We start from the raw sequence: 25,204 nt of genomic DNA on the forward strand, positions 1-25,204 counted from the left end.
TTGAAACAAGCATTACTCCATCAATCTATAAATCTGCCTTCCAGATGAGTTAGCACACTGGCAAAACAGGGCTGCTTATGCCAGTGAATGCCTCGTTAGCGCAGTGGGTAGCGCGTCAGTCTCATAATCTGAAGGTCGTGAGTTCGACCCTCACACGAGGCAGTTTATTTACTTGCTGAAACAGTTCCCATGCATAGCTGCACTTTTACAAAATCACTCTCCCACAGATTCTAATAGATGTTTTTATGTCACTCATGTGGCATCAGCCCAGCGTACTTCCATAACTGTGCAAAAGAACTTCTTCAGAAGTAGATACCATTACTCGTCTCATAGCGGATCCACAAACCTTCCAATTTCAACATCTAGCCCAAACTGATCTCAGATGCAAGCATCTGTACAGTCATCCGCATCCCATGGCTAAGATTTCAACTGCAACAGTAGCCAATCGAGCAACAACAAAATTCGGCAACAGCAAAATCTGTGACGAGGGCCATATACTTGTTGACTGTTACACTTGTATCACAACACCAGACCTGGACCAGAACCAGACATACTGCTAGCAGGTTTGTGGAAAGATAAAAGATAATCGCTACAAAGCTTTTTCAGCTTTGGCGTTGGTGGTATAGTGGCTAGCATAGCTGCCTCCCAAGCAGTTGACCTGGGTTCGATTCCCGGCCAACGCAGCCTTACTTATGACCTCCTTCTCTGTGAGTGTCTTCAGGTGCTTATAGTCCAGCTGAACAGCATATCATCAATAACCCGCTGCGTTATAGAAATTGAAACAAGCATTACTCCATCAATCTATAAATCTGCCTTCCAGATGAGTTAGCACACTGGCAAAACAGGGCTGCTTATGTCAGTGAAAGCCTCGTTAGCGCAGTCAGTAGCGCGTCAGTCTCATAATCTGAAGGTCGTGAGTTCGACCCTCACACGGGGCAGTTTGTTTACTTGCTGAAACAGTTCCCATGCATAGCTGCACTTTTACAAAATCACTCTCCCACAGACTCTAATAGATGTTTTTATGTCACTCATGTTGCATGAGCCCAGCGTACTTCCATTACTGTGCAAAGAACTTCTTCAGAAGTAGATACCATTACTCGTCTCATAGCGGATCCACAAACCTTCCAATTTCAACGTCTAGCCCAAACTGATCTCAGATGCAAGCATCTGTACAGTCATCCGCATCCCATGGCTAAGATTTCACCTACAACAGTAGCCAAACGAGCATCAACAAAATTCGGCAACAGCAAAATCTGTGACGAGGGCCATATACTTGTTGACTGTTACAATTGTATCACAACACCAGACCTGGACCAGAACCAGACATACTGCTAGCAGGTTTGTGGAAAGATAAAAGATAATCGCTACAAAACTTTTTAAACTTTGGCGTTGGTGGTATAGTGGCTAGCATAGCTGCCTCCCAAGCAGTTGACCTGGGTTCGATTCCCGGGCCAACGCAGTCTTACTTATGACCTCCTTCTCTGTGAGTGTCTTCAGGTGCTTATAGTCCAGCTAAACAGCATGTCATCAATAACCCGCTGCGTTATAGAAATTGAAACAAGCATTACTCCATCAATCTATAAATCTGCCTTCCAGATGAGTTAGCACACTGGCAAAACAGGGCTGCTTATGTCAGTGAAAGCCTCGTTAGCGCAGTCAGTAGCGCGTCAGTCTCATAATCTGAAGGTCGTGAGTTCGACCCTCACACGGGACAGTTTGTTTACTTGCTGAAACAGTTCCCATGCATAGCTGCACTTTTACAAAATCACTCTCCCACAGACTCTAATAGATGTTTTGATGTCACTCATGTTGCATGAGCCCAGCGTACTTCCATTACTGTGCAAAGAACTTCTTCAGAAGTAGATACCATTACTCGTCTCATAGCGGATCCACAAACCTTCCAATTTCAACATCTAGCCAAAACTGATCTCGGATGCAAGCATCTGTACAGTCATCCGCATCCCATGGCTAAAATTTCAACTGCAACAGTAGCCAATCGAGCAACAACAAAATTCGGCAACAGCAAAATCTGTGACGAGGGCCATATACTTGTTGACTGTTACACTTGTATCACAACACCAGACCTGGACCAGAACCAGACATACTGCTAGCAGGTTTGTGGAAAGATAAAAGATAATCGCTACATAGCTTTTTCAACTTAGGTATTGGTGGTATAGTGGCTAGCATAGCTGCCTTCCAAGCAGTTGACCCCGGTTCGATTCCCGGCCAACGCAGCCTTACTTATGACCTCCTTCTCTGTGAGTGTCTTCAGGTGCTTATAGTCCAGCTGAACAGCATGTCATCAATAACCCGCTGCGTTATAAAATTGAAACAAGCATTACTCCATCAATCTATAAATCTGCCTTCAAGATGAGTTAGCACACTGGCAAAACAGGGCTGCTTATGTCAGTGAAAGCCTCGTTAGCGCAGTCAGTAGCGCGTCAGTCTCATAATCTGAAGGTCGTGAGTTCGACCCTCACACGGGGCAGTTTGTTTACTTGCTGAAACAGTTCCCATGCATAGCTGCACTTTTACAAAATCACTCTCCCACAGACTCTAATAGATGTTTTGATGTCACTCATGTTGCATGAGCCCAGCGTACTTCCATTACTGTGCAAAGAACTTCTTCAGAAGTAGATACCATTACTCGTCTCATAGCGGATCCACAAACCTTCCAATTTCAACATCTAGCCCAAACTGATCTCGGATGCAAGCATCTGTACAGTCATCCGCATCCCATGGCTAAAATTTCAACTGCAACAGTAGCCAATCGAGCAACAACAAAATTCGGCAACAGCAAAATCTGTGACGAGGGCCATATACTTGTTGACTGTTACACTTGTATCACAACACCAGACCTGGACCAGAACCAGACATACTGCTAGCAGGTTTGTGGAAAGATAAAAGATAATCGCTACAAAACTTTTTAAACTTTGGCGTTGGTGGTATAGTGGCTAGCATAGCTGCCTTCCAAGTAGTTGACCCGGGTTCGATTCCCGGCCAACGCAGCCTTACTTATGACCTCCTTCTCTGTGAGTGTCTTCAGGTGCTTATAGTCCAGCTGAACAGCATGTCATCAATAACCCGCTGCGTTATAGAAATTGAAACAAGCATTACTCCATCAATCTATAAATCTGCCTTCCAGATGAGTTAGCACACTGGCAAAACAGGGCTGCTTATGCCAGTGAAAGCCTCGTTAGCGCAGTCGGTAGCGCGTCAGTCTCATAATCTGAAGGTCGTGAGTTCGACCCTCACATGGGGCAGTTTATTTACTTGCTGAAACAGTTCCCATGCATAGCTGCACTTTTACAAAATCACTCTCCCACAGATTCTAATAGATGTTTTTATGTCACTCATGTGGCATCAGCCCAGCGTACTTCCATAACTGTGCAAAAGAACTTCTTCAGAAGTTGATACCATTACTCGTCTCATTGCGGATCCACAAACCTTCCAATTTCAACGTCTAGCCCAAACTGATCTCAGATGCAAGCATCTGTACAGTCATCCGCATCCCATGGCTAAGATTTCATCTACAACAGTAGCCAATCGAGCATCAACAAAATTCGGCAACAGCAAAATCTTTGACGAGGGCCATATACTTGTTGACTGTTACACTTGTATCACAACACCAGACCTGGACCAGAACCAGACATACTGCTAGCAGGTTTGTGGAAAGATAAAAGATAATCGCTACGAAACTTTTTCAACTTAGGCGTTGGTGGTACAGTGGCTAGCATAGCCGCCTTCAAAGCAGTTGACCCGGGTTCGATTCACGGCCAACGCAGCCTTACTTATGACCTCCTTCTCTGTGAGTGTCTTCAGATGCTTATAGTCCAGCTGAACAGCATGTCATCAATATCCTGCTGCATTATAGAAACTGAAAGAAGCATTACTCCTTCAATCTATACATCTGCCTTCCAGATGTGTTAGCACACTGGCAAACAGGGCTGCTTATGTCAGTGAAAGCCTCGTTAGCGCAGTCGGTAGCGCGTCAGCCTCCTAATCTGAAGGTCGTGAGTTCGACACTCACACAGGGCAGTTTATTTACTTCCTGAAACAGTTCCCATGCATAGCTGCACTTTTATAAAATCACTCTCCCACAGATTCTAATTGATGTTTTTATGTCACTCATGTGGCATCAGGCCAGCGTACTTCCATAACTGTGCAAAAGAACTTCTTCAGAAGTAGATACCATTACTCGTCTCATAGCAGATCCACACACCTTCCAATTTCAACGTTTAGCCCAAACTGATCTCAGATGCAAGCATCTGTACAGTCATCCGCATCCCATGGCTAAGATTACACCTGCAACAGTAGCCAATCGAGCATCAACAAAATTCGGCAACAGCAAAATCTGTGACGAGGGCCATATACTTGTTGACTGTTACACTTGTATCACAACACCAGACCTGGACCAGAACCAGACATACTGCTAGCAGGTTTGTGGAAAGATAAAACATAATCGCTACAAAACTTTTTAAACTTTGGCGTTGGTGGTATAGTGGCTAGCATAGCTGCCTTCCAAGCAGTTGACCCGGGTTCGATTCCCGGCCAACGCAGCCTTACTTATGACCTCCTTCTCTGTGAGTGTCTTCAGGTGCTTATAGTCCAGCTGAACAGCATGTCATCAATAACCCGCTGCGTTATAGAAATTGAAACAAGCATTACTCCATCAATCTATAAATCTGCCTTCCAGATGAGTTAGCACACTGGCAAAACAGGGCTGCTTATGCCAGTGAATGCCTCGTTAGCGCAGTGGGTAGCGCGTCAGTCTCATAATCTGAAGGTCGTGAGTTCGACCCTCACACGAGGCAGTTTATTTACTTGCTGAAACAGTTCCCATGCATAGCTGCACTTTTACAAAATCACTCTCCCACAGATTCTAATAGATGTTTTTATGTCACTCATGTGGCATCAGCCCAGCGTACTTCCATAACTGTGCAAAAGAACTTCTTCAGAAGTAGATACCATTACTCGTCTCATAGCGGATCCACAAACCTTCCAATTTCAACATCTAGCCCAAACTGATCTCAGATGCAAGCATCTGTACAGTCATCCGCATCCCATGGCTAAGATTTCAACTGCAACAGTAGCCAATCGAGCAACAACAAAATTCGGCAACAGCAAAATCTGTGACGAGGGCCATATACTTGTTGACTGTTACACTTGTATCACAACACCAGACCTGGACCAGAACCAGACATACTGCTAGCAGGTTTGTGGAAAGATAAAAGATAATCGCTACAAAGCTTTTTCAGCTTTGGCGTTGGTGGTATAGTGGCTAGCATAGCTGCCTCCCAAGCAGTTGACCTGGGTTCGATTCCCGGCCAACGCAGCCTTACTTATGACCTCCTTCTCTGTGAGTGTCTTCAGGTGCTTATAGTCCAGCTGAACAGCATGTCATCAATAACCCGCTGCGTTATAAAATTGAAACAAGCATTACTCCATCAATCTATAAATCTGCCTTCAAGATGAGTTAGCACACTGGCAAAACAGGGCTGCTTATGTCAGTGAAAGCCTCGTTAGCGCAGTCAGTAGCGCGTCAGTCTCATAATCTGAAGGTCGTGAGTTCGACCCTCACACGGGGCAGTTTGTTTACTTGCTGAAACAGTTCCCATGCATAGCTGCACTTTTACAAAATCACTCTCCCACAGACTCTAATAGATGTTTTGATGTCACTCATGTTGCATGAGCCCAGCGTACTTCCATTACTGTGCAAAGAACTTCTTCAGAAGTAGATACCATTACTCGTCTCATAGCGGATCCACAAACCTTCCAATTTCAACATCTAGCCCAAACTGATCTCGGATGCAAGCATCTGTACAGTCATCCGCATCCCATGGCTAAAATTTCAACTGCAACAGTAGCCAATCGAGCAACAACAAAATTCGGCAACAGCAAAATCTGTGACGAGGGCCATATACTTGTTGACTGTTACACTTGTATCACAACACCAGACCTGGACCAGAACCAGACATACTGCTAGCAGGTTTGTGGAAAGATAAAAGATAATCGCTACAAAACTTTTTAAACTTTGGCGTTGGTGGTATAGTGGCTAGCATAGCTGCCTTCCAAGTAGTTGACCCGGGTTCGATTCCCGGCCAACGCAGCCTTACTTATGACCTCCTTCTCTGTGAGTGTCTTCAGGTGCTTATAGTCCAGCTGAACAGCATGTCATCAATAACCCGCTGCGTTATAGAAATTGAAACAAGCATTACTCCATCAATCTATAAATCTGCCTTCCAGATGAGTTAGCACACTGGCAAAACAGGGCTGCTTATGCCAGTGAAAGCCTCGTTAGCGCAGTCGGTAGCGCGTCAGTCTCATAATCTGAAGGTCATGAGTTCGACCCTCACATGGGGCAGTTTATTTACTTGCTGAAACAGTTCCCATGCATAGCTGCACTTTTACAAAATCACTCTCCCACAGATTCTAATAGATGTTTTTATGTCACTCATGTGGCATCAGCCCAGCGTACTTCCATAACTGTGCAAAAGAACTTCTTCAGAAGTTGATACCATTACTCGTCTCATTGCGGATCCACAAACCTTCCAATTTCAACGTCTAGCCCAAACTGATCTCAGATGCAAGCATCTGTACAGTCATCCGCATCCCATGGCTAAGATTTCATCTACAACAGTAGCCAATCGAGCATCAACAAAATTCGGCAACAGCAAAATCTTTGACGAGGGCCATATACTTGTTGACTGTTACACTTGTATCACAACACCAGGCCTGAACCAGAACCAGACATACGGCTAGCAGGTTTGTGGAAAGATAAAAGATAATCGCTACAAAGCTCTTTCAACTTCGGCGTTGGTGGTATAGTAGCTAGCATAGCTGCCTTCCAAGCAGTTGACCTGGGTTCGATTCCCGGCCAACGCAGCCTTACTTATGACCTCCTTCTCTGTGAGTGTCTTCAGGTGCTTATAGTCCAGCTGAACAGCATGCCATCAATATCCTGCTGCATTATAGAAACTGAAAGAAGCATTACTCAATCGATTTATACATCTGCCTTCCAGATGTGTTAGCACACTGGCAAACAGGGCTGCTTATGTCAGTGAAAGCCTCGTTAGCGCAGTCAGTAGCGCGTCAGTCTCATAATCTGAAGGTCATGAGTTCGACCCTCACACGGGGCAGTTTGTTTACTTGCTGAAACAGTTCCCATGCATAGCTGCACTTTTACAAAATCACTCTCCCACAGACTCTAATAGATGTTTTTATGTCACTCATGTTGCATGAGCCCAGCGTACTTCCATTACTGTGCAAAGAACTTCTTCAGAAGTAGATACCATTATTCGTCTCATAGCGGATCCACAAACCTTCCAATTTCAACGTCTAGCCCAAACTGATCTCAGATGCAAGCATCTGTACAGTCATCCGCATCCCATGGCTAAGATTTCACCTGCAACAGTAGCCAATCGAGCATCAACAAAATTCGGCAACAGCAAAATCTGTGACGAGGGCCATATACTTGTTGACTGTTACACTTGTATCACAACACCAGACCTGGACCAGAACCAGACATACTGCTAGCAGGTTTGTGGAAAGATAAAAGATAATCGCTACGAAACTTTTTCAACTTCGGCGTTGGTGGTATAGTGGCTAGCATAGCTGCCTTCCAAGCAGTTGACCCGGGTTCGATTCCCGGCCAACGCAGCCTTACTTATGACCTCCTTCTCTGTGAGTGTCTTCAGGTGCTTATAGTCCAGCTGAACAGCATGTCATCAATAACCCGCTGCGTTATAGAAACTGAAACAAGCATGACTCCATAAATCTATATATCTGCCTTCCAGATGAGTTAGCACACTGGCAAAACAGGGCTGCTTATGTCAGTGAAAGCCTTGTTAGCGCAGTCGGTAGCGCGTCAGTCTCATAATCTGAAGGTCGTGAGTTGACCCTCACACGGGGCAGTTTACTTACTTGCTGAAACAGTTCCCATGCATAGCTGCACTTTTACAAAATCACTCTCCCACAGATTCTAATTGATGTTTTTATGTCACTCATGTGGCATCAGGCCAGCGTACTTCCATAACTGTGCAAAAGAACTTCTTCAGAAGTAGATACCATTACTCGTCTCATAGCGGATCCACACACCTTCCAATTTCAACGTCTAGCCCAAACTGATCTCAGATGCGAGCATCTGTACAGTCATCCGCATCCCATGGCTAAGATTACATCTGCAACAGTAGCCAATCGAGCATCAACAAAATTCGGCAACAGCAAAATCTGTGACGAGGGCCATATACTTGTTGACTGTTACACTTGTATCACAACACCAGACCTGGACCAGAACCAGACATACTGCTAGCAGGTTTGTGGAAAGATAAAAGATAATCGCTACAAAGCTGTTTCAACTTTGGCGTTGGTGGTATAGTGGCTAGCATAGCTGCCTTCCAAGCAGTCGACCTGGGTTCGATTCCCAGCCAACGCAGCCTTACTTATGACCTCCTTCTCTGTGAGTGTCTTCAGGTGCTTATAGTCCAGCTGAACAGCATGTCATCAATAACCCGCTGCGTTATAGAAACTGAAACAAGCATTACTCCATAAATCTATATATCTGCCTTCCAGATGAGTTAGCACACTGGCAAATAGGGCTGCTTATGTCAGTGAAAATCTCGGTAGCGCGTCAGTCTCATAATCTGAAGGTCGTGAGTTCAACCCTCACACGGGGCAGTTTACTTACTTGCTGAAACAGTTCCCATACATAGCTGCACTTTTATAAAATCACTCTCCCACAGATTCTAATTGATGTTTTCATGTCACTCATGTGGCAACAGGCCAGCGTACTTCCATAACTGTGCAAAAGAACTTCTTCAGAAGTAGATACCATTACTCGTCTCATAGCGGATCCACACACCTTCCAATTTCAACGTCTAGCCCAAACTGATCTCAGATGCAAGCATCTGTACAGTCATCCGCATCCCATGGCTAAGATTACACCTGCAACAGTAGCCAATCGAGCATCAACAAAATTCGGCAACAGCAAAATCTGTGACGAGGGCCATATACTTGTTGACTGTTACACTTGTATCACAACACCAGACCTGGACCAAAAACAGACATATTGCTAGCAGGGTTGTGGAAAGATAAAAGATAATCGCTACGACGCTTTTTCAACTTCGGCGTTGGTGGTATAGTGGCTAGCATAGCTGCCTTCTAAGCAGTTGACCTGGGTTCGATTCCCGGCCAACGCAGCCTTACTTATGACCTCCTTCTCTGTGTCTTCAGGTGCTTATAGTCCAGCTGAACAGCATGCCATCAATATCCCGCTGCGTTATAGAAACTGAAAGAAGCATTACTCCATCGATTTATACATCTGCCTTCCAGATGTGTTAGCACACTGGCAAACAGGTCTGCTTATGTCAGTGAAAGCCTCGTTAGCGCAGTCGGTAGCGTGTCAGTCTCATAATCTGAAGGTCGTGAGTTCAACCCTCACACGGGCCAGTTTATTTACTTGCTGAAACAGTTCCCATGCATAGCTGCACTTTTACAAAATCACTCTCCCACAGATTCTAATAGATGTTTTTATGTCACTCATGTGGCATCAGCCCAGCGTACTTCCATAACTGTGCAAAAGAACTTCTTCAGAAGTAGATACCATTACTCGTCTCATAGCGGATCCACAAACCTTCCAATTTCAACGTCTAGCCCAAACTGATCTCAGATGCAAGCATCTGTACAGTCATCCGCATGCCATGGCTAAGATTTCACCTGCAACAGTAGCCAATCGAGCAACAACAAAATTCGGCAACAGCAAAATCTGTGACGAGGGCCATATACTTGTTGACTGTTACACTTGTATCACAACACCAGACCTGGACCAGAACCAGACATACTGCTAGCAGGTTTGTGGAAAGACAAATGATAATCACTACGAAGCTTTTTCAACTTCGGCCTAGGTGGAATAGTGGCTAGCAAAGCTGCCTTAGCTGCCTTCCAAGCAGATGACCCGGGTTCGATTCCCGGCAAACGCAGCCTTACTTATGACCTCCTTCTCTGTGAGTGTCTTCAGGTGCTTATAGTCCAGCTGAACAGCATGTCATCAATAACCCGCTGCATTATAGAAACTGAAAGAAGCATTACTCCATCAATATATATATCTGCCTTCCAGATGAGTTAGCACACTGGCAAACAGGGCTGCTTATGTCAGTGAAAGCCTCGTTAGCGCAGTCAGTAGCGCGTCAGTCTCATAATCTGAAGGTCGTGAGTTCGGCCCTCACACAGGGCAGTTTATTTACTTGCTGAAACAGTTCCCATGCATAGCTGCACTTTTACAAAATCACTCTCCCACAGATTCTAATAGATGTTTTTATGTCACTCATGTGGCATCAGCCCAGCGTACTTCCATAACTGTGCAAAAGAACTTCTTCAGAAGTAGATACCATTACTCGTCTCATAGCGGATCCACAAACCTTCCAATTTCAACGTCTAGCCCAAACTGATCTCAGATGCAAGCATCTGTACAGTCATCCGCATGCCATGGCTAAGATTTCACCTGCAACAGTAGCCAATCGAGCAACAACAAAATTCGGCAACAGCAAAATCTGTGACGAGGGCCATATACTTGTTGACTGTTACACTTGTATCACAACACCAGACCTGGACCAGAACCAGACATACTGCTAGCAGGTTTGTGGAAAGATAAAAGATAATCGCTACAAAACTTTTTAAACTTTGGCGTTGGTGGTATAGTGGCTAGCATAGCTGCCTTCCAAGCAGTTGACCTGGGTTCGATTCCCGGCCAACGCAGCCTTACTTATGACCTCCTTCTCTGTGAGTGTCTTCAGGTGCTTATAGTCCAGCTGAACAGCATGTCATCAATAACCCGCTGCATTATAGAAACTGAAAGAAGCATTACTCCATCAATATATATATCTGCCTTCCAGATGAGTTAGCACACTGGCAAACAGGGCTGCTTATGTCAGTGAAAGCCTCGTTAGCGCAGTCAGTAGCGCGTCAGTCTCATAATCTGAAGGTCGTGAGTTCGGCCCTCACACAGGGCAGTTTATTTACTTGCTGAAACAGTTCCCATGCATAGCTGCACTTTTACAAAATCACTCTCCCACAGATTCTAATAGATGTTTTTATGTCACTCATGTGGCATCAGCCCAGCGTACTTCCATAACTGTGCAAAAGAACTTCTTCAGAAGTAGATACCATTACTCGTCTCATAGCGGATCCACAAACCTTCCAATTTCAACGTCTAGCCCAAACTGATCTCAGATGCAAGCATCTGTACAGTCATCCGCATGCCATGGCTAAGATTTCACCTGCAACAGTAGCCAATCGAGCAACAACAAAATTCGGCAACAGCAAAATCTGTGACGAGGGCCATATACTTGTTGACTGTTACACTTGTATCACAACACCAGACCTGGACCAGAACCAGACATACTGCTAGCAGGTTTGTGGAAAGACAAAAGATAATCACTACGAAGCTTTTTCAACTTCGGCCTAGGTGGAATAGTGGCTAGCAAAGCTGCCTTAGCTGCCTTCCAAGCAGATGACCCGGGTTCGATTCCCGGCAAACGCAGCCTTACTTATGACCTCCTTCTCTGTGAGTGTCTTCAGGTGCTTATAGTCCAGCTGAACAGCATGTCATCAATAACCCGCTGCATTATAGAAACTGAAAGAAGCATTACTCCATCAATATATATATCTGCCTTCCAGATGAGTTAGCACACTGGCAAACAGGGCTGCTTATGTCAGTGAAAGCCTCGTTAGCGCAGTCAGTAGCGCGTCAGTCTCATAATCTGAAGGTCGTGAGTTCGGCCCTCACACAGGGCAGTTTATTTACTTGCTGAAACAGTTCCCATGCATAGCTGCACTTTTACAAAATCACTCTCCGACAGACTCTAATAGATGTTTTTATGTCACTCATGTTGCATGAGCCCAGCGTACTTCCATAACTGTGCAAAAGAACTTCTTCAGAAGTAGATACCATTACTCGTCTCATAGCGGATCCACAAACCTTCCAATTTCAACGTCTAGCCCAAACTGATCTCAGATGCAAGCATCTGTACAGTCATCCGCATCCCATGGCTAAAATTTCACCTGGAACAGTAGCCAATTGAGCAAAAAAGTCATGCATGGCGAGGCAGGGGGATATCTTTACATTAATGGGCGATGCATTACTGGGGATCTTTGGCGCCACCTTTTGACCTGTTACAGTCGTCATCAACATTAAAAAAACATTTCAATTTCCACTGCGTGAAAAAACAAATTGTACCCTATTTATAGAGTGGGAGACTACTTTTTCCAAGGATTTATATCTCCTGAAATTGCTTCTTCACAGATAAGCACCAGAATGTTCTTTTCCCAGATGGTAGTAGGGACAAAAATCTCCTACCACTGATAATTCTGACCATACACAAGTTTTTATTTTTCTGCATCTTGCGATTTTACCTTATCAAAAATAACCAGTAAATCCTATTATTATCCTGCTACCCCCACTCTACCAAAACTCATGAAATGATATGATACATTTGGAGGAGGAAGATTTCTAATTGATCCTTTATACCCACCAACCAGACCAGTATAAGCTGTACGATGTAAAGCCTCTTTAAATGGGTACAGACTACTTCCGTTTATTGTAATAAGTATCTCATAAATTTGACTTTACACTTTTGCATGGTATTGATAGATTTTGAAAGTTAATTACTTAACACAATTCTTATTAAAATTGTTCATTATACAACCTGAATGTCTCAAGGTAGCACATTAGTACAAAAAACGCTGTATGATGTATTATTGTAGCAGTCAGATGTTATTTTAACCAATGTACAGATTTACCTTTAATTTAATTCTACAAACATAATCAAAATCACTTGTGAAAAAGACATTTAGTCACTTACTAAGGCAGATACAACCTGTGGAAGCACAGCTAAAAGCATACCATCACCCATGATAGAGTGACCCATTGTCTTTGTAACTGAGTAATCACAACTAAGTGCAATTTACTATAATGAAACTATAAACAGAAACAGTAAAGGCAAAGGTAATTTATTATGACGAAATGCTTCCAAAATGCCCAGTGTGCTTCAGCGTTTCTCCTTTTCTCCAGTCGTCGACAGGTCCTGTGTTTATTAGGTGATCTGAGATGTAGGAGATCCTGAGAATGGCTGCTGCTCCAAGGATGATTGGCAAGTGGCTTTTCCCAGAAACAGCGGGCTGGAAATGTGTGGGATCTGGAGTGAAGATAGAAACAGAGGAAGAGAACAAGCAGAGGGTGTGGGGGGGGGACAAGACTGCAGGACACGTTAAACTCTATGGTAACACAGGTGACCTGGACTACATGCCTATCACTCCCCACATGCCTGTTTCCCTCGCCTTCCCTGTGGTGTGGTGCTAATGAGCTACATCTATTTCTCGTTTAATCCTGCCTCCCGTTTCAGCCCTTGTGTGGATGATCCCAGGTCCCTCTCGTCTGCTCCTCATCTGTGGTGCATATAGTGCCTCTTTGTCCTGTGCTCCCCAGTCCAGTCATTGTATTGTTACGTGTGCGATCCTGCTGTATAGGATCAATCCTGCTGATCCTGTGTTTCCCCCCTGCTCTCCCAGCCTGGTTTTGACCCCTCATGGTCTGTTTCCTTTTGCCTTTTGCATTGTGTTTTTATTAGAATAAAATCTCCTTCGTTTTCCCCGACGCCTGCCTTTACCTGCATCCTTCCAGAACCTTGACAATTTCCTTAAGATATGGTGCTTAATAAGTAGACAATACATTAAACACAAATACATAATAAGGCTAATAATTTTTATGTGTGTGTCGTTTAAAAGAAATTAATCAAATTAATCAAAGTAACTCTGAACATAATACTAAAAAGATCATTTTAAAATTGTATTCAATTTTGCTGTGAATAAGCATTAACAATTATTTTTTTGCCCACCACCACCCCCCCTCTTCGGAGAACAACTTTATTTTACATTAAATTAAAGATACAGTGTAAAGAGTGTGGCCGCTCAGAACTCCCCGAACCGGGGAGAGAGGGGGACACAGACACAACAATCGTAGTAATAAAGGTGGGATGGAGAAAATAAAGTGTAGGGGAATACAGAGTACAAACAACCAAAGGAAACACACGGCCCATGGCCATACGTCCACAAGACAACCACCCGCCCAACCCGAGACGGAGCCCACGAGGGACTAAGGGGGCGCCAAACCCCGGAAAAGGAGGTCCGCAGAAGGGGGACAGGCAGGGAGCCTCCCAGTCCCTCCCGCAAGCCCTCCACCGAGGGAAGCGGGTCCAGGGCCAAAGGGCCCCATCAACCGGGAAAACTCCCCTGGCGGACGGTCCCCCCAGCCCGCTCCCTGGCAGGACGGATCGCCGCCCACTGTAGCGAACCGGCACGTCCCCCCCCTCCCCGACACTGCAGGATGATCTAAGGGAGATCCATACAAAGAAAGTGCACCCCCCCACGAGTGGACCTGCGTCAACTGGGGAGCAGCAGACCCCCCGCCCAGCCCAAACCGAACCCTCCAATTCGCCTAGAAGGGCTCAGAGCATACCTAGATACCCCGGACCGCCTGCCAGGGCCCCACCACGGCGCAGCAGAGCCAAGGACCACCCAGCCCACAGCCCACAAGAGGAGACGGCCCACACCGGCCAGGGCCGTCTTCTACCTGCCGGGCCACCCCACCCGCACAGGGCCAGAGACAGAGAGTTAGGGGGGAGCCCTCAGCCCCCACTGATTCCCCGTCCCATGTTAATGTGAAGTGTGCATGTACATGTGTGAGAGAGTTGTGTGTTTATGTCTACAATGCATTAAAATTAGTGGGTGCAGTTCAAGTATGAGGGCCCCACCACTGGCAGATGGCAGAGTCCCCCATCCCCCTCCCTGCACCCCAAGGCCCTAATGTAGCATGGACTGTGTATATAACTAAAGTGCAAAAAGCAGGTGAACAGTCGAGGCACGGGCACCCCACCGCTGGCAGACGGCAGAGCCCCACCTGCCTAAACCCACCTCCTCAGCCCTAGTGTCATGTGGTGTCTAATGTGCAAGTAAAACCTCCCCACTGCCCCTCAAAGCCCTAGTGTTGTATGAAATGTGGTGTCCGGCCCAGGGGAGCAATAAGGGCGTGCAGGAGTGGGCCCCCCCCGGCACCAGGGCCAGATCCCCGACTGGCCCCGATTAGTCCCCATCCCCGACCCCACACAACCGGCAGGGGCGGCCAACCGACGGGGTTCAGGGGCGCCACATTAACAATTATTAATAAACATTCCACTATACATCTCAAAATTTATCACACTTAATTCATTATCTTTGATACTGTTTTAAACATTTAATTTTCCCCAAACAGCAGCAGAAGAACCACAACTTCATCTTCCTTGTATTTTGGCTCTTCTCTGTGTCAAGAGCTCTACAAGCTCAACTTTAATATTAATTTTCCACCACTTCTACATCTTCTATCTCTACCTGACCCACATCTATCGCTACACCGCCAGTTTCCTCATTACCTCTTTCTCTATTTATAATATCAACTAGTACATCACTTACTATTATTTCCAATATGGTTACATCTCTCACCATGTCCACACCCTCAATAATTACCTCCCCTACTTCTACCCCCACAATCTCAAAATTTACATCCCCAGAAATTACTTCTGCAAGCCCAAACTCACACACTCGGACTTGCAAAGCCTCCACCTTCACATTTCCTTTCGTATCCTCTGCCTTTAGGGTAATATTCCCCCCCTCCACCTTCACATTTACCCACACCCCTCCTTGCTTCCCATTGCTTCCATTTTGCATTTTATTAATGCCTACATTCTGGTCTGCACCCTCCACCTGTACACCGGAGATCTTACCCACATGTCTTTCCCTCTCTGCCACCTCCACCCTTTCCCCACTAACCTCACCCTTTACCTCACCTACCCCCTGACTGGTCCTATTCTTCCTCACCTTCTTCTTTTTGTGAAGGTAATACGTCTTATAAATTTCCCACTCTTCAGATGTCAGGCCGTAATTTTCCTGAAGAGTCTCAGAGACAATGCCAGCATTGCCTATCACTCTCACACCCTCCCCTCCCTTACACCAGTCAGTCACACCTCCCAGTCCCCCCATAACCTCCCCAGCCTGGACAGTGGGGGGTGTCGCTGGTGAGCACTCCTCCAAACCTTTCCTCTCTCCCCAGTCGATCACCTCGTCCCACAGGTCCCAGGCTTGCCAGTGCTGGTCGTTGGTCCAGGAAACAGCTTTCGGAATTTTCATTCTGGTTAACATAATTAACTAGCCATCTGTGATACTCTCAAAGCCAAACTAGACACTGTGTATTTTCAACGTACTCCAGACATTTGCTAAATGCTATTCACCAAGAATGCCTATGGAAAGGGATGGAGCCTTCATTAGCTGCTCGTGGCATCGAGGCTACTCCGATAGAAGCGGCCAAATTGCTAAAACTGTTTCACAACCTATACAGTAACGCTGGCGAAATCAGGACGCTGCTTCGGTACGTTATAACATCGCCATGGTAATGAACCCAGCAAACGGTTAATCTTACTTCAACAACATGGGACATTTAAAAAGTAAACGTATAGGGGCTCTTTTCAGAATAACATCTTCAGATGAAACGCATTACGACAGACCGGATGAGTAAAACCAATCATATCAACCATAAGTCTTATTGTTTTTAAGTATAATACAATTATTTTCTCTTACAATTTAAATATAAACAATCACATTACGAAAAATGGCCACAGCATCTACAGTTTAAGCTACTAATTTTAAATATATTTCAATTATATTTTGCGGCAATATTTGCATGAACTATATCACGACATAAAATGAAACATACAATTAACTATGCTAACAAAACATAATCTGAAGAAATAGCAAGAAACATACGAAGAGATGCTTCTCACCTCTGTACCAACGCTCTGTCAGAAAGTTTATGTTCAACCTGCACTGATTAAGTTTCTATGGAAACCAGCGAAATTTTTCATTGGTCGAATGGATGAAGATGTACTAACGGCATTTTCAACGAATGGAAACGAGAATAAATTGTTAGGGCGGGACGAATTTGAAGGTGAACCAATCAAAAGTAGTATGTTTAGCTCGTGCTTGTTCTGGCTGGGCGTGATTGGATTTGTTGATCTAACCGCCTTCAAGCCCGTAAACCATGTATCTACTTGTCAATGGGAAACCACGCCGTTCTGTCTATAAATTCTGACTGTAATTTATTTATGACATTATGTCTTTGCTACGCAGTATTACGGTAATGCGTAATACCGCGATGTTTGGGGTGTACCGCTGTTGTTTTTTCCATAGCTGGTGAACGCAATTAGCATTTCAGCCACGATGGTTGGTCCGCTTTTGAGAAAGAACACTATAGTTCTTGTTATTCACATTCTGTGTCCTGGTGTTTTTAATTTCTCATAATGTGAACAAAGATATGTCATATACAAGTTTTTTGAGAGACTAAATTTTGGTTTGATTTATAATTCATTTAATGGTAAATAAAGTTCTTATATAGCCATTTTAGAATTAGTGCAGTCTTTCGTTTAGAATTAGCGCAATATTCTTAAAAACTGCATGTTCAAACCCAACGCCATGCCATAATAACTGCTTTACAGATATTTCATTCAGGAATCTATGGAGGGTATACTGTAGGTAGGCTTGTTTGTGTGTGTGTGCGCGCGTTTGGGTGGGTGGTTATGTACATAGTGCTATAAAAACATGTTATTTTGACTTTGTAGGGACATGTTTTTGGTCCCGAAAGTAAGAAGATACTGAATTTTATTAAATTCTGTTAATGCAGTCAAATGAATAATTCAAAAAGTCTTGCATTTTGTTTGGTTGCTTACTGTTACTGCTTGGTAACTACTGCAATGTTTAAGGTTGCCATAGTTAGGATTGGGGTTACGCCCATACAAATGAATGGAGAATCCCCACAAAGATTCAAATACCTAATCTCTGTATGTGTGTGTGGAGTAGGTGTATATTACATTGTGGGGACCAAATCTCCCCCACAATGTGAGAAAAACCTGTTATTTTGATGTTTTGGGGGGCATTTTCAGGTACTCACAAAGATCTGTAAATACAGTCAAAAAACTAAAAATGCCAAAAGTCTTGTATTTGGTTTGGTTACATATGGTTAAGGTTAGGGGTTGGTAGGGGTTAAAGTTGTCATGTTGGGATTACAGTTTTCCCCATAGAAATGAATGGAGAGTCCCCACGAAGATATAATTACACAGCTGTGTGTGTGTGTGTGTGTGTGTGTGTGTGTGTGTGTGTGTGTGTGTGTGTGTGTGTGTGTTGTGTGTGGTATCAGATCAGTCCCTGAGAGTTCAGTAGTCTGACGCCATGTTTCTGAGTCTGGTTGTGGAGGCCTGAATGCTTTTCCAGATGCCAGAGTGAAAAGATTATGTGAGGGGTGGGTGCGGTCATCCACAATGTTGGTGGCTTTGCGGATGGAGCGTGTGATGTGAATGTCCATGATGGAGGGGAGAGAGACTCTAATAATCTTCTCAGCTATCCTCACTATCCGCTGGTCTTATGATCTGAGGCGAGGCAGTTCCCAAATCAGACCGTGATGCAGCTGCTCAGGATGCTCTCAGTAGTTCCCCAGTAAAATGTTGTGAGGATGGGAGATGGACTTTTCTCAGCTTCAGCTGAAAGTAGAGGTGCTGCTGTGCTTTCTTGACTATGGAGCCTGTGTTGAGACAAACTTGTGTGTTGTTTTTGTTTGTCACATAGTGTAAAAATTGCCTAAGGAATCAAAAATGTGGTTCCATGGGGTTCCAGACAGTGACCTTTTTTGGAGACAGTGAGACTAAATTTTATACCTAGGTGCACCAGTTACGACATTGGTCAGGTAGGCTGTGGTCTGTTAGTTGGTGACAAGTGGCTGGTGATCCATGCAACCCAAGCAGAAGTGAGCAGAACTTGTATCAGCCAAGTAGATAGGAGAAAGCGGATTTTTCATTGGACTTCAGGACTCCTGAGTAACAGATAAAGACAGAGAAACAGCAAAGTTATGGAGAATCAGGAAGTAAGTGCCAGTCTGCGCAGATCTGAGGTCAGTGAGACACACATAAGGCTCCTCTGATGCTCCTCTTCATCCGCTGATGGGCCTCCAGGTGAGAATCACAAATCAAACATAATAACAACTGACACAAAGGCCTGAGGTCAGACCCTCTGTATGCAGCACACAGTGTATCTGCAGTCTCACCCTCACATCGTGTATGATGACATTTCTGCTTTTTAGATTAAGTGCCTGTCTGAGAATAACTTCTGCATCATGCTAATTATTTAGCTGTTTCGTGCTCATGGGCAAAAGAAAAATGAGGATTAAGTTAAATATATCAGAAATAAATTTCTAATGTGGCTCAAGGCCACAGTAAAGTGGACCATCACATTTTTCCTTCTTTTTTTCCCTCCTAATCTGTCCATCCTCTTCAGCCAGCTCACCGACTGCAATACTTCACGGGTTAAAAATTAAATAAATAAATAAAATTTAAAAAATGAAATCGATCAACATGAGAGGCCTATACAGAGTTTATAGAGCCCCTCATGGTAAAGCAAACATGTTTGGCACAGCAGTGCATTCAGACCATGATTCTGCTAAAGCTGCCGGACAGGACAAAGGGAAAAAAAAAGAAGAAGGTGGGGGTCAGTGCAGCAGTGGATAGTTCAGGTCTATCCATCCATCCATTTTCCAAACCGCTTATCCTACTGGGTCGCGGGTGGTCCGGAGCCTATCCCGGAAGCAATGGGCACGGGAACAACCCTGGATGGGGGGCCAGCCCATCGCAGCCAAACCATTTAAGTTCGTGAAATTCGTTTTTAATAATTACCAATTTCAGAAAAATATTAAATGTTTTGTAAAGTATCAATTTATTAATCATGTATTTAAACAAATAATAACCAGTATAAAAGACACATACAAAACTGTACAAAAGTCTTGGGCTGTCGAAGAAAATGATGTTCAAATGATCTTTATCTTGGTCTAGAATTATAATATTTTGTCCGTCAAAGTGTGGCAGCCCAGTCATTTCAAAATCTCTTCTAAAGTTAGTAAAACATTTGCACCAACCATCCAATAGACCCATATATTTTTGACTTGACCATTAACACAACTCCTATGGCTAATCAATGCATCATTAACATTTGTTTAATTAAATTAATTAATTAAGTAAGCTGGTGGCGGATTTTAACAAATACATGGAATGGCTGGGGTGCCCCTGAGGAGAGGTTTAGGATCCAAAGCGTGGTTCATCTAGCGATCCAACAAGGCATCAGTAACTTTATGGAGAAAAGAAGAAATTCTTGTTAGTTTTTATTGTGTCACTTTTAATTTGCATATATTTTTATGATAATTGTGTTTTTGTTCTGAGCAAATATACACAACCCAATTAAATAGCATTAAACATTTTCTTTGATGGCCCAAGACTTTTGCATAGTACCATATTTTTTCAGAATCAAGAGACAATTTAATAAAAACCAGTCTTACCTTCACAAGATAACGATTATTAAACATTAACCAGCAGGTGGAAGCAAAGCACTTGTGAATAAGTGGCCAATACGTGGTTGTACAGGTTGCCAGCAGATAATCATCCCCTCTGTGTTTAACTGACTCTCATGCTATGACTGTACAGACTGAGCAGGGCCGAGTGAGAGAGGCCTCACTGCAGTTAGCATAACAGTTTGTTTTACAGCTCGTCTGACTCATTCTGCTCCACGAAGGTCATCTCCTCTGCCAGCTTCCTCTGATCCAGGGAGACCCTCTGCTTCTCTCTGACTGGTTCCCGCTTTCTACAGGAGGTCCAGTGCAGCTGAATGGTGATGATGGTGCAAATCAGGTAAAACACACCAGTCCTAGCTTTCAGTACAGCATCCAGAACCTGCTCCCACCTGTGAGACATATAATACACCAGTGTGTCTGTCAGTCACACGTATCACATTTAAACCTGAAGAACAAAACAGTGAATCTATTCTGACTGAAGTAAAACCACCTTGATAATCGACAGCAGCACTGATCAGCTCAGTCCTACATACAGAGCCAGCTGGACCAAAGAGCTGAATAAGAGGGTGGATGTGAACAGTAAAGTCTTACATGCTTTATAGAAACACGGTACAGCCACATCTGTACTATTACACAGGACACATGGGAGGAACAGGAGACATTAACAAAGAGCATGAAAATAGCTAGAGATTATCACACAACATGTTACACTATTTTGTAAAAACAGGCCTGCACTCATTCCCCAGCAGCACAGGGCACAAGGCAAGGGCTCACCCTGGATGGGATGGGATCGCAAGTTTATAGAAAATAAATATAAGAAAATAAAATAAAAAATTACTGTGTGATCAGGTAAATGCTGCTAGCTGGACCCCCACACTACTGTAAATGCTGCTGAATGCTTACCTCAGTTTTTCATTATCCCCTCCTTCTTCATCATGTGCAGAGAAAATGAGAGCAGTGGAAACAGGAGAAAGGATAGTTAATAAAGAGCAGTGTTGTGTTAGTCAACAAAGACTAAGAAAAGGTCACCCTTGAAACTGAAATATAAATTATGAAAGATATTCTACAGAGAAAATGATTAGATGGACAACAATGAATTAGTGTTCACATCCCAGGGCACTGATAGTGAACAGGTGAGATAAATGATTTTATTAACATATTTTAATGTATCTATTGTATCAGGGTGGCATGGTGGTGCAGTGGTTTGCACTGTCGCCTCACTCTGGCACGTGTACTCAAGTCTTCGCTGGAGTTCCGTGTGTATGGAGTTTGCATGCTCCCACTGTGTCATTGTGGGGTTTCCTCCAGGGACTCTGATTTCCCCCCACAGTCCAAAAACATGTTGAGGCTAATTGGAGTTGTCAAATTGCCGGTAGGTGTGCTTGTGCGAGGGAATGGAGTGTGAGCGTGTCCTGCAATGGGTTGGCACCCTGTCATGGGACGTTCCCTGCCTTGCGCCCATAGGGACCCTGAGTTAGACAAGCAGTTTCAGACAATGGATGGATGCAGCACTGGAACAGATATTACAGAGTACAACTGTAACACTGGCCTACGCTGCAATGAAAAACCACCTACAGACATGTTAGTCAGTCTGCACACCATTAGTAACAATTCATCCTCACAAAGATGAAAAAATGCCTGAATTATGTTGCAAGCTACATGGGTTTGTCTGGATTTGTATACATAACAAGTGACTGGCTGTATGTCTGTGGAAAATGCTGTGATTTTTGTCATATTACAGACTGATCATAAACTAGAAGACACACATTCAATATTAAAGACACCAATTAGCCTGACTGTGCGTTTTTGGATTGTTGGAGGAAACTCCACACAGACAGAGCAGAAGCCAGATTCAAACCCCTAAACATGGAGGCGTGAAGGAACAGCGCCGCCTACTGGACCACCGTGCCACTATCATTGAAACAATAATCCCAATAAATAACTCTGTTTCACAACAGCTAATAAATAGGGGATTATCCCCACAAAGAAGCACAAACCCCTTCATGAGTGAAACTGCTGGGTTGATTAGTATGTATCTATTTATATTCAAGCATAAATAATTCACAGGCAGATTTAAATCAATTACTTATGTTTAACAGTAATATGAACTGGAATCTGCAGGATTCCAGCAGCACACCAATACCAGCCAGTGTCCTTCCTCTCCAGCCCACTCATTGTCACAATGAAGGTTTTATTTTCTGTGTCATTCCTGATCAGGACAGGCCTCCCATGCAAACTCACTGATCTCTCTGATGCACAGGAGCCCCCAATCTTACACCACATCCTTTGTCTTTTGTTGTTTCCATAGTAACACTGACACTGTCTCCATCCACACCCGTCACCTCCTGTTTGTCCACTGACAGCCCTGGAGGACTTCAACACACACGTAAAACACTCAAAGATTTCCACAGCAATGAAATGTTTATGAATATCAGCCCATTACAACATACATACTGTATGTAAATGTTTGGCCAATAAACTGACATTTTTTAACATATTGCTTATCATATTTAACCTCATGAAGTCGCCCGATTTAGCTGACACTGTTACTTCTTCCAAGTCTCGTTTATCATATTGAATTAAATTAAAATGCAGATTTTTAAAATATTAAAACATTTTTTCCATCAGTGTTTGTGTTAAGGTTCTTCCTTTTTGACTCAGTGACATGTTACATACTGTGCATCTCATTGGCTACAGTCTGCAGTAGTTGCTCCCAAGAGCAACTTCAACTTCGATTTCGTTTTGTTTTTAGTTCATACTTGGTTCAGGCAGAAGTTCTTTTGGTAAGTAGTAGTAAATTTATCAGATTTAAAATTTTAAATAAAAATAATAATTAAGTTCCGTTTCAACCCAAGTAACTTATTTTAGTGTACTCGGCACTTTTTTGCATTTAACGTTACGCTAATTAATCTTTAAAGTTAAATTCGCTATATATATTTACTGGGCTGGGCGTAGGGGGTCATAGTGAGTTAGTTCATTATGGGGCCGGCTCAGTGTTGCGTTTGCAACATGTTTGCCCTTCTGGACGTTAGTGTCCAGTCGGACTTCATTTGCGAGCGATGTAAGCTAGTGGACTCGCTCATGGTCAAGGTTCGCGACCTTGAGGAGCAACTGGCTCTCATCCAATGCAACAGTGAGTTAGAGGAGCAAGTTAATACGCCTTTTAGGGAGAAGGTGTGTACGCCACTAGCGGGGAGGGAGGAGAATGAAGAGCAGAGAGGTCGAGAGAGCTGGGTGACCGTAGGTCGTAGACGCAGGAAAGGGCGTACACACGTTGCAGAGGCGGCATCACCTGAGGTGACTGTGTCGAACAGGTTTCAGGTTCTTCCAGCTTTAGAGCCGGAACGGACTGGGGAGGCAGGTGGGCCCTTGGGCACTGAGGACCCCTCCCCCCAGGAAGAGGGAGGTTGTGGTAGTGGGGGATTCCATTATTAGGGGAGTAGACAGTTATGTGTGCATGCGTGATAGAGGGTCCCGTACGGTGTCTTGCCTGCCTGGTGCCCAGGTAGGAGACCTTCCAGATCGTGTGGATAAGCTTTTGGCCCCAGCTGGGGTGGATCCAGTTGTCGTGGTGCATGTTGGCACCAACGACATAGGCAAGGGTAGAAGGGCTGTTCTGCAGGATAAATTTATAGAAGTCGCCAATAAGCTTAGAAGCAGAACGTCCACGGTGGTATTCTCTGAAATACTCCCCGTGCCACGTGCAAGTCAGGCTAAGTTAGCTGAGATAAGGAAATTAAATGCGTGGCTAAAAGGATGGTGTAGGAAAGAGGGGTTTCGGTTTATGGGGCATTGGAGGACCTTCTGGAACAGGTGGGACCTGTTCAAGCCGGATGGGTTGCACCTGAACCAGAGGGGAACCAGTGTATTGGGGAGGCGTATGTGTAGAGTAGTTGAGGAATGTTTAAACTAGGGACTGGGGGGGGGCAGGGAGGTTAGTTAACTATGTCAGTGGAGGGAAACGGAAAGCCCCAAATAATCATATTGTAAGTGGGCACCGTAATAGGCCTACCCTTTGTTGTCTGTATTTAAACGCCAGGAGTATTAGGAATAAAATTCATGATTTAGAGGCTTTTATCTCATCAGACTCTTATGATATTATAGGAATAACTGAAACGTGGTTGAGTGAAAAGGATGGACAAGAATATAATATGGATGGTTACACGTTGTTCCGTAAGGATCGTATAGGAAAAAAGGGAGGTGGTGTTGCAGTATATGTAAAGGAAAACTTGCAGGCAAGGGAACTTACTGATATAAATAAAATTACGGAAGCAATATGGGTAAAATTAGATGCTAAAAACTCAAATAGCCTAATTGTCGGTGTTTGTTACAGAACACCTAATATATTTGCTGAGGAAAGCAGATTGTTATACAGTGATATTAGGACTATGAGCAATAAAAATGATGTGGTAGTTATGGGTGATTTTAATCTATCAGGAATGCAGTAGGACATTGTCACTGGCTCTTCAGAAAATGAACTGGAGATGGTGGAATTAGTACTGTTTAAAAAACAGGATTGTTTTTTTACTCAGTTTGTTAACACCCCTACCAGGGGAGATGCCATTCTTGATCTTGTTCTCTCTAATAACCAGGACAGGATTGGTAAATTAGACGTTTTAGAACCACTTGACAGTAGCGATCATAACATGGTCAAATTTGAGGTTAAGTTTAGTGTTCGAAGAGCTAAGTCCAAATCAAAAATATATAATGTTAGGAAGGCTGACTTTAAGTGTATGAGAC

The 25,204-nt window shown here is 44.0% G+C and overlaps 21 non-coding genes across 21 annotated transcripts; all 21 read left to right on the forward strand.

Annotated features, from left to right (window-relative positions):
- The first annotated feature begins 89 nt into the window (after window positions 1-89).
- trnam-cau (transfer RNA methionine (anticodon CAU)) lies at window positions 90-162 on the forward strand. Its single transcript has one exon. It is a non-coding gene; the product is annotated as a tRNA-Met (tRNA).
- A 449-nt stretch (window positions 163-611) lies between these two features.
- trnag-ccc (transfer RNA glycine (anticodon CCC)) lies at window positions 612-683 on the forward strand. Its single transcript has one exon. It is a non-coding gene; the product is annotated as a tRNA-Gly (tRNA).
- A 182-nt stretch (window positions 684-865) lies between these two features.
- Window positions 866-938, forward strand: trnam-cau (transfer RNA methionine (anticodon CAU)). The gene has a single exon. It is a non-coding gene; the product is annotated as a tRNA-Met (tRNA).
- A 448-nt stretch (window positions 939-1,386) lies between these two features.
- Window positions 1,387-1,459, forward strand: trnag-ccc (transfer RNA glycine (anticodon CCC)). Its single transcript has one exon. It is a non-coding gene; the product is annotated as a tRNA-Gly (tRNA).
- A 182-nt stretch (window positions 1,460-1,641) lies between these two features.
- Window positions 1,642-1,714, forward strand: trnam-cau (transfer RNA methionine (anticodon CAU)). The gene has a single exon. It is a non-coding gene; the product is annotated as a tRNA-Met (tRNA).
- A 701-nt stretch (window positions 1,715-2,415) lies between these two features.
- Window positions 2,416-2,488, forward strand: trnam-cau (transfer RNA methionine (anticodon CAU)). Its single transcript has one exon. It is a non-coding gene; the product is annotated as a tRNA-Met (tRNA).
- A 448-nt stretch (window positions 2,489-2,936) lies between these two features.
- Window positions 2,937-3,008, forward strand: trnag-ucc (transfer RNA glycine (anticodon UCC)). Its single transcript has one exon. It is a non-coding gene; the product is annotated as a tRNA-Gly (tRNA).
- A 182-nt stretch (window positions 3,009-3,190) lies between these two features.
- Window positions 3,191-3,263, forward strand: trnam-cau (transfer RNA methionine (anticodon CAU)). The gene has a single exon. It is a non-coding gene; the product is annotated as a tRNA-Met (tRNA).
- A 702-nt stretch (window positions 3,264-3,965) lies between these two features.
- trnar-ccu (transfer RNA arginine (anticodon CCU)) lies at window positions 3,966-4,038 on the forward strand. The gene has a single exon. It is a non-coding gene; the product is annotated as a tRNA-Arg (tRNA).
- A 449-nt stretch (window positions 4,039-4,487) lies between these two features.
- Window positions 4,488-4,559, forward strand: trnag-ucc (transfer RNA glycine (anticodon UCC)). Its single transcript has one exon. It is a non-coding gene; the product is annotated as a tRNA-Gly (tRNA).
- A 182-nt stretch (window positions 4,560-4,741) lies between these two features.
- On the forward strand, window positions 4,742-4,814 carry trnam-cau (transfer RNA methionine (anticodon CAU)). Its single transcript has one exon. It is a non-coding gene; the product is annotated as a tRNA-Met (tRNA).
- Window positions 4,815-5,263: 449 nt separating this feature from the next.
- Window positions 5,264-5,335, forward strand: trnag-ccc (transfer RNA glycine (anticodon CCC)). Its single transcript has one exon. It is a non-coding gene; the product is annotated as a tRNA-Gly (tRNA).
- A 181-nt stretch (window positions 5,336-5,516) lies between these two features.
- Window positions 5,517-5,589, forward strand: trnam-cau (transfer RNA methionine (anticodon CAU)). Its single transcript has one exon. It is a non-coding gene; the product is annotated as a tRNA-Met (tRNA).
- Window positions 5,590-6,037: 448 nt separating this feature from the next.
- Window positions 6,038-6,109, forward strand: trnag-ucc (transfer RNA glycine (anticodon UCC)). The gene has a single exon. It is a non-coding gene; the product is annotated as a tRNA-Gly (tRNA).
- A 182-nt stretch (window positions 6,110-6,291) lies between these two features.
- On the forward strand, window positions 6,292-6,364 carry trnam-cau (transfer RNA methionine (anticodon CAU)). Its single transcript has one exon. It is a non-coding gene; the product is annotated as a tRNA-Met (tRNA).
- A 702-nt stretch (window positions 6,365-7,066) lies between these two features.
- Window positions 7,067-7,139, forward strand: trnam-cau (transfer RNA methionine (anticodon CAU)). Its single transcript has one exon. It is a non-coding gene; the product is annotated as a tRNA-Met (tRNA).
- A 448-nt stretch (window positions 7,140-7,587) lies between these two features.
- trnag-ucc (transfer RNA glycine (anticodon UCC)) lies at window positions 7,588-7,659 on the forward strand. Its single transcript has one exon. It is a non-coding gene; the product is annotated as a tRNA-Gly (tRNA).
- Window positions 7,660-8,362: 703 nt separating this feature from the next.
- trnag-ucc (transfer RNA glycine (anticodon UCC)) lies at window positions 8,363-8,434 on the forward strand. The gene has a single exon. It is a non-coding gene; the product is annotated as a tRNA-Gly (tRNA).
- Window positions 8,435-9,125: 691 nt separating this feature from the next.
- trnar-ucu (transfer RNA arginine (anticodon UCU)) lies at window positions 9,126-9,197 on the forward strand. The gene has a single exon. It is a non-coding gene; the product is annotated as a tRNA-Arg (tRNA).
- A 177-nt stretch (window positions 9,198-9,374) lies between these two features.
- On the forward strand, window positions 9,375-9,447 carry trnam-cau (transfer RNA methionine (anticodon CAU)). Its single transcript has one exon. It is a non-coding gene; the product is annotated as a tRNA-Met (tRNA).
- Window positions 9,448-10,680: 1,233 nt separating this feature from the next.
- Window positions 10,681-10,752, forward strand: trnag-ucc (transfer RNA glycine (anticodon UCC)). The gene has a single exon. It is a non-coding gene; the product is annotated as a tRNA-Gly (tRNA).
- The last annotated feature ends 14,452 nt before the right edge of the window (window positions 10,753-25,204 follow it).

The sequence above is a fragment of the Brienomyrus brachyistius genome, chromosome 4 (assembly GCF_023856365.1).
Source record: "Brienomyrus brachyistius isolate T26 chromosome 4, BBRACH_0.4, whole genome shotgun sequence".
NCBI classification, from domain to species: Eukaryota; Metazoa; Chordata; class Actinopteri; order Osteoglossiformes; family Mormyridae; genus Brienomyrus; species Brienomyrus brachyistius.